General features: G+C 38.3%; 1 pseudogene across 1 annotated transcript in view; it reads left to right on the top strand.

Moving 5' to 3' along the window:
• The first annotated feature begins 1,343 nt into the window (after positions 1–1,343).
• Positions 1,344–8,435, top strand: part of LOC143853972 (pentatricopeptide repeat-containing protein At3g16010 pseudogene) — a 54,425-nt pseudogene continuing 47,333 nt past the window's right edge. The window contains exon 1 of the transcript XR_013237311.1: positions 1,344–1,536. The product of XR_013237311.1 is annotated as a pentatricopeptide repeat-containing protein At3g16010 pseudogene, transcript variant X1 (transcript). The remainder of the gene's footprint in view (positions 1,537–8,435) is intronic.

The raw sequence follows: 8,435 nt of genomic DNA, 5'->3' as shown, positions 1-8,435 counted from the left end.
TTGAGGTTGTGGCCCATCTAATGGATGGTTTTGATCGTCTTTTGGTGTGGGACATACCGTACTTTTAATAATGTGAGGAGTGTGATCATCAAAATACGGTAGTGGTGATATTATTTCCCGCAAATAATAGTATTTTATGTTGAAAAAGTCTAAACTGAAGGGCACCCTTGCATAAATAAGGTGAAAGGGCGCCCCCATTGGTTGAAAGTGCATTTAATGCCTTTGACGTTTACATTAAATGCACTTTCAACCAATGGGGGTGCCCTTCAGTTTAGATTCCCTCTTTTATGTTATTTAGAAATGAGATATTAAGTTTATTTGCAAGCTTATTAACTATATCATTATTAAAATTAGAGAATTGTGCTTTAGTATGCGAATGCGTCGGGAGAATCTGCCGGTCTGAAACCCTTATAAGGCCAAGGCCAGAGGGGCAGCCACATCTCACTCGAAAGCCTGTGAGGAAGAGTTGAGGTGGATGATCATACTTGTTGGCATGTTGGTATAAAATACATGCTTGTGCGTGTCTACGTGGGAGCTTGCAGCCTCTCTCGAGGCAAGAAATCGTAAACTCAATTCGAGGGGCTCGAAGACCTAAACCTCTCCGTCTCCTAGGATTGGATTTCAGGTGATTGAGAAAAAGAGGGGAACGACACTTCTTCCTTGGGCCCCTCTACCTTTGCACAGATATAAATGACCTTTTAGTTGCAGTGCACGACACTAAATTTAAGGGGGTGTCCCATGCGCAGAGCACGAACAACACTCATGGTCGACAGACCGTTCGACTCAAGCTATACGACAAAACAGTCACAAATCAGACGCTAGTGTCAGGGATGAACAAATTAAAGAGAAAGACTCACTTGAGGAGATAAATTAATTGCTCCTTAATCCGGGTACAGCTACAGCTACGAAAAGTAAAGGGTACAAGTGTAGGAAAAGTAAAGATAAAATACCAATACATGTTTGGATTTGGTTCTAGGATCTCTTTCATAAAGACAGACGCCTCCTTATATAGCTATATTCGGATAACCATTTCTCATCACCCCACGTTCTTCTTAGAGGGAAACTTTTTGGTAACTACCCACAATGGGTCTCCTTATTCTCACATCCTTCATTGTCCAGGTGGTTATCATCTACCTTCACACGATTGCCAATAGTTGTGCCACATCCTTACATCAGCCCAAACAAAAGGTTACTTGATAATTCGATCCCATTCCACCGATTGTTTCCTTAGCTGGGCTTAGTCGTGGTGGATTTGTGTGGTCTTTGGCGCATTTGACGAATCCACCGTTAGTCGAGCGTGTCTTTTTTTGTGGACTTGCAAATACACCATTAGTGGCAAGTTCCGAAAATCGTGAACTTTTGGTGCGGCACGGACATAAAGTCACGACGTACAAGAGAAATAGCCCGGCCTAATGTTCACCTCAAACAGCTGAAACTTAAAATCCCACGTGAAATCGTGTAACCCTAATCGCTAAGGATGAAATAAGAGCTGGAAAATGAACGCACATCTTCATCTCAAAGGCTAGAAAATCAAAGGTATGCTCTCTGTGCACCTCTCTCTCTCTCTCTGAGTTTGGCCTATGAAATAAAACTGGAAAATCAATGAGAAAATCAAAGGGAGAAACCCTTGAATTAAAACTCTTAAAATCTAGGGTAGGAAGGAGAGTTTGAGTGGAGAGCAGGGGGAGATTTTTATGTTCTGGCCGGGTTTCAATCGATCGGGTGATGGATTGATGGAAGAAGGTTATTTTTCCTTTGAAAAGGGTTTGAATCGCTATTGCTGCTCTTGTTTATGATTGGAAAAAAACGGTGGTGGTCTTTTGAAGCTTCACGACCACATATTGAGCTCTCCATCTCCATAAAAAATGCCTCTTCTCTACCCATTCTCCAAGAAACTGTATTAAATTCACAAACTTTAGATGCATCTTCTCTGCCTCTTATATGTGTATCTCTTTGCAGGTTCTACTTTTTGCACGGGGTTGGGTATAATATGGGTTCTGGGTATAATATTTTACTTCTAAACTTCTAAATCATGGGTTTTAAATAGGTTTTCTGGGTAACATGGGATTTAAAGCTTCATGGGGTTTAATGCATATTTTAATGCATATGTGTATATACTCTTTGTAGGTTTTTCTTTTTGCAGATTTTACTGTATATAATATAGGTTTTGGTGGGTTTTAATGCATATTTTATTCACAAACTTCTAAACCCAATGAAGCTTCTAACATAGGTTTTGGTGGGTTTCTCGGTAACATGGGTTTTGGGTATAATATTATACTTCTAAACCATGGGTTTTTGGTAACAATATTTTTTTGGGGGCTTGATCGAGCCTTGATTTGGGTTTCTCCCAGAAAGGCTAGATCATTAGTTTGTGTAGTCCTAGTTGATGGGATGTTTGTGAATGGGAAGACAATGTGGATTGTCTTCCTGATGAGGGTTTTTCAGTTTTTTCCTTACTTTTTATATCATATATATTTGCTTAGAAATACTTTGTCTATTACTTTATGTTCTCAAACTCAAATGTTTTGTGGCTCTAAATTATGTGTATTATTTATTTGTGAGATGTTTGTAGATGTCAAAGCCATCAAAAGCCAAGTTCCTTTGAGTAATGGAGTACTCAGGAATCTAGAGAGTTGTTAAGGATTTTAGTGGATGAGGCCAATAATGGGGCAAGACAGGCAGATGGTTCTTTTTCCAAGAATCTCATCACCATTAAAGTCCTTCCAGCATTGAATTCAAGACTTAGATGTAGCAAAATGTATGATCATGTTAGGAGCAAGCTCAGAGTCTAGATGAGAATATACAAACCGATTGCAGAATTGATGGCATCAAACTCAGGATTTGGTTGGGCCATATCCAAAGTGCAATGACTACTTTGGCCTTACACTTAGTAGGACCTACAAATGCACAGTATTACTTAGATATTTTAGTAAGGCCCACAAATCCATAGGATCATAGTAGAAATTGATTATTAAAACTTTAGGACTTCAAATTCATGTATTTGTTGATGACTAACGGGTGATTTCAATGACGTGTGACTCTAAAAAGTCCCTGATGGAGTCCCCAGAGTTCCAAGTGTCCGCACATTAAAGTTCAAGTCCCCAAAGAGTCATGGACAATATGGAAAAGTCCACACATTAATGTCCACACATTAAAATCCCGCAAAACTAAACCCCCCTTAAAGACGAATGTGCTCTGATAGGATTTTCAATAATTGTCCACCATTATAGGTTCCAGTGCATGTGTATTCTCCCACAAGTCCATCAAGTGCTTGCATGGCATATCACTTGGTTGACCCAGTCAAAGCGGACTGCCACTTGATAACTCGGCCATCTACGACCGATTAGACACCAAAATGGGCGTAAACATTGCCCCTCACATTTCATTGGTCGACGAATGGAGACCGATAGAATGTATCTTTGAGTGTGGCCATAATTCTTTAGACTTGTTGGTTCACCTCTCTCCATTTTTGTGTATCGACGGTATTCTAGGGACACGTGTCCACTGGGGATTCAAAGTATCTTTCCGAGTTTTGTGAGATTGTAGGTCCCAGAGGTTCAACCCTTAGCTATTTCTATCTTGTTTTGATGATTCCAAACACAAGTGATTTTGGTAGTAATGATTGTGGTGTTTAAGTTGTAGATTTATATGTTCAATTTGACCAAAATCACAGGAGTCTGGATCAAGGCATTAGAGCCAAAATAGACTATCAATCAAGCGTAAAAGAAGATTTAGAAGATCTAGAAGATCAAAGGTTCAAAGGATTAGAAGCAATTGAAGATCAAGTGTGCTCAAGTTAATTAGATTTTATTGGAGATCAACTTCAATATGGTTTTGCAAAGTACTTTCAAAGATTTCAAATGATTTTAAATCCACTCATTTTGAAGTGTTTCCAAGTCGTAAAGATTTCAAATGATTTTAAATCCACTCATTTTGAATCAAATTGAATCAAAAATCAAAATATGGGAGACACGGACGTTGGCCCAAACGTCTGTTCCCAACAAATGTGGAAAGGGCTCTCTGGTTGGTGCTGCAGACAATCTTCCAAATGTATGGCAGTGCGATTATAGCTGTTGGAGGCTCTGACGACTAGTTTTGTTTTTGCCCTAAATTTTACCAAAATGCCATCAAATGGTCATATTTGAATATGGGCTATATATAACATTAAATCATGTTTTTAACACAAATTTACATTTGGAAAATCTCCAAAACACTTGGAAAACTTCAACTTCACTTGTAAATCACATTTATCATAGTTTTACTTGTTTTATCTTCTTCAAAGCCTATAACTTGCATTCTATTTTGAAGAAGATCTCCTTAGGGCATTATTGTATATTCTTTTGAGAGAAAGATTATCTTGAGAGCTTACAGAGATATCCACGCTTGTGAAAGGATTTTGTATTTTCATTTTCCTTGATTCATTCACATTGTAATTGACAAGTGTTTGGAGAGTGAAGCCATCTCCAAGAGCAAGTGTTGGGAGACTCGTAACTATCTTTGACGGTAAGTGGTGAGGCGTAGAACTATCCTCATTTGTAAAGGGTTTAATCTTCACCACAAGAAGATTTGGTTTAGTGAAGCCATCAAGGAGACAAACTTGGTGGAGCGGAGTAGGAATCTTGGTTGAGGACCGAACCACTATAAATCCCGTTGCACTCTATTCTCTCTCTCTCTATCTTTTATTTGTGAATCTTGTGTTTATCTTCATCGTGCTTGAATGTTTGCTTTGTCCTTTTAGTTTTAATTTTATATTAATCTTGAACAAGGGCAAAAGTTTTTATAAACCCAATTCACTCCCCCTCTTGGGTTGCCTATTGGGATTTCATTTGGTATCAGAGCACAAGGCTCTTACATAGAGATTTTTTATTTTTCAAAATTCTAAAAGAGTAAAGATCATGGCAACCCCATCCAGATATGCCGAAGGCCAATATGTTTTAGACCATATTTTTTCAATGAAACAAATTATGGTTATTGGAAAACTAGAATGTTCTTTTTTTTGCAATCTCTTGATTTTGAAATGTGGGAATTAATTAAAGATGGGTACACAACTCCCACAAAAGAAAGAAAAAAGTGGACGGCCGGAGAGATTCGGGCTGGCAACGGGGCGGGTCGGGGCCGGATGTTGGGGTCCCCTACTCCTTCCCCTCTGTGGGGAATTTTCCCCCTCCCCTTCCCCTCCCCACTACGGGGATGGTGGGGAATCCCCCTCCCCTCCCCACGGGGAATATCTAATCCCCATCCCCTCCCCTTCCCCGCCCCGCATCCTTCGGGGACAATTACTTTACTTTCTCATTTTACTTTGTTAAATGTTAGGTTTAAAACTAAAGATTTGCTAGGGACAATCACTTCAGGCATGTTGCGGCTTGGCTGTTGCATGTGAGAGTAGCCACACAACCCACATAGGCTAAGATTTTGTCTTATTCATTTTATTAACCTGAGGACAAAGGTGGTTGCTCTCAGATTCATTTAATTGATCACTAGTCCCTAGCAGATCCCTAATTCCCAATCCCACTTGCCAAAAAGTACTGTACGTGCCACACCATAGGAAGATCCAAACCTTCCATTTGATGGGCACACCATACTACCATAGGCATAGGATGATCCAAACCTTCCACTTGACGGGCACATTGTAGGATGATCCAAACTGTCCATTTGATGGGCCACAACGTAAATAAGTTGTGGCCCAAAAATCATTTCCATAGGATAATCCCAACCCTCTGATCTATAGAGGAATTGCATATTATGGTACCTTCTATAGATCGGAGGGTTGCAATCATCCTATGGAAATGATTTTTGGGCCGCAATCTATTTACGTTGTGGCCCATCAAATGGACGGTTTGGATGATCTATGGTGTGGCCTATAAAGTACTTTTAAATTGTAGCCTATCAAATGGACGGTTTGGACCATCCTATGGCGTAGCCCATACATTACTTTTTGAAAAATAATGGACTATACGAGCGCACACCATATAAAATTTCATCACTCATCAGAGAGATGTTGCCTTTATTTGGGGGAGGGAGATTTTCAAAGAATTTAATGTTGCCTTACAGTGATGGTTCGAGGGAGAGATTTTAGGGATTTCTAAGGGTAATATACTAATATAATGAGGGACAATGCCCAATGAATTATGGGTAAAAGAAAACATAAAAAGCTATGTCAGGGACGAAACTGTACTAATGGAAATTATGAAAATTTTGGGAGAATCTTGTAGATATGTTTTGATCCAAGGGGTTTCTAGTAGTTTTCCCCAAAAAAAAAAACACTTAAAAAAATACAAGAAAAAAATGGCATAAATGCGAGGCGGGGCGGGGCAGGGCGGGGCCAACTCCATCCCCTTCTCCTCCCCTTTCCCGCACCGGGAAATTTTTTAAATCCCCTTCCCCTTCCCCACTCAAATTGGGGAATCCCCTCCCAAAGCGGGGCGGATCCCCGCTTTTCCGGGTGAAATTGCCAGCCCTAGGAGAGAAAAAGAAAGCCACATTGAAATAAACATAATTTGTTGTGCTTTAGCGCTTGAAGAATTCAATAGAGTTTCAAATTGCAAAACGGCAAAAGAAATTTGGACAACCCTTCAAACCACTAATGAGGGGACCTCCCAAGTCAAGAAGTCTAAAGTAAATATGCTAGTTTATGACTTCGAAGCATTCACCATGCATGATATTGAATCTATTTCTGGTATGTATACTTGTTTTATTAATATTGTAAATGAGCTTGAATATTTAGGTAAAACAAATACTAATCTAGAGTTGGTGAAAAAACTTCTTCGATCTCTTCCTCCGATTGGGATTCAAAAGTCACTGCAATGGAAGAAGCAAAGGACCTTGACCATATGAAGTTGGAAGAGCTAGTTGGATCCTTGATTACGCATGAGATGAAATTGAAGAAAAAATCAAGCCAACTGGAAGATAAGAAAAGGCCAAAGGAGAAGATAGATGTAGCTTTCAAAGCCTCCTACTCAAGTGACTCCGAAAGTGAGGATGAAGACGAAATTTAAAGGAAATTAAAAAGATTTGGAGAAACAGATACAAGAAAGAAAGAAAGAAAAAGAAGAAGATGAAAGATAGTGAAGAAGAAGATGACGATCCATCCCAGTGCTTCAAATGCGGGAAGGAAGGACACATAAAACTGGATTGCTCATTCGACAAGTCCACCTCCTCAAAGTACAAAAAGAAGAAAGGCATGGTCGCCACTTGGGGTGATTCGGAAAGTGAGAAATCATCAAGCCCAAGTGAGAAGGATGCCAACATATGCTTCATGGCACATTCCTATGAAGATGAGGTAAGTTGTAATTTTTGGAGAAGATTACATGGATCAAACTCATCAAATATCAAGGTCAATTTTTTTTACTAATAATTAAACAATATGATAAATACTAATAAAATTTGATGCAACCATTACATATCTTTTAGGAAACAAGGTAATAAATATAAAATATTTCATCATAGATTATATTCTTAATATTTCACTAATCATGACTTAAATTAAAGTATCTAATTATAAATCTATTTTTAATCTGGACTTTGCATGTACAATTGGGGCTCTTATAATTTATATTCCTGGTGGCATCCTTTTATATAAAATATTAAAGTATATTAGGTATTAGAAAATAAAATCTATCGCCCCATTTTTCCTGCAATATCATCACCCCTTAAATTTCATTTCTTTTTAGCATCTAATATCAAGGGGGAGAGAGTGGGAAGGGAGAAATGAGCATTCTTACACTTTTTGTCATTTGAGAGAGATGAGTTGGAGGGATAAGTTGAAGGGCTTACACTCTTTTGGTTAGAAACATGCTGCATGTACACACCCTCCAATCCTGTCAAAATGCTAGTAGTATAAAATGCGGTTAGGACATGTGAATTTTGACACCCGTTTTCTTTTCTATTTTCTTTTTCTCTTCTCCTCCTATGTTGTACCTCATATAGTATTGCAAAGTATATATAATTTGAACAACACTTTCTAACAAATTACACTCTTATATCTTATATCAATAGAATTTTCTATTTTTTCTTTATTAAGTATTAGAAATAAGATATTATAAATTACCAACGTAAAAACAAGTTGGTTCCTGGTCTAGCAATAAGATATAAGAGATTATAAATTTATGGAGCATTAACCATGAGAGCCCCAACTATAATCTTACCTTAATTTTTAGTTTAACTTGATTTTATTTCTCCCACCCTTTATTCTTCCACCTTTTCTCCTCTTTTTTTTTTTCTTTTTTTTAAAACAACTAAAAAAAGATTTTTCCTTCCTTCTCATGTCTATTATAGTTTTTTCAAGTGAGGTGCTGGTGACCCCTGGCAACTCAAATGACACTTGTCAATCTCAATTAACACTTGCCAATCTTAATGACACGTGACAATGGCACTTGTTAAGCTCAAATGACACTTGTCAATCCCAATGACACTCATCAACCTCGAGTGACACATGG

The sequence above is a fragment of the Tasmannia lanceolata genome, unplaced genomic scaffold (assembly GCF_043159265.1).
Source record: "Tasmannia lanceolata isolate RefF3 unplaced genomic scaffold, GAP_Taslan_0.1 ptg000003l, whole genome shotgun sequence".
In the NCBI taxonomy this organism is placed as follows: domain Eukaryota; kingdom Viridiplantae; phylum Streptophyta; class Magnoliopsida; order Canellales; family Winteraceae; genus Tasmannia; species Tasmannia lanceolata.
Note: the sequence above shows the minus strand (reverse complement) of the source record. Positions and strands in the feature narration are given on the sequence as shown.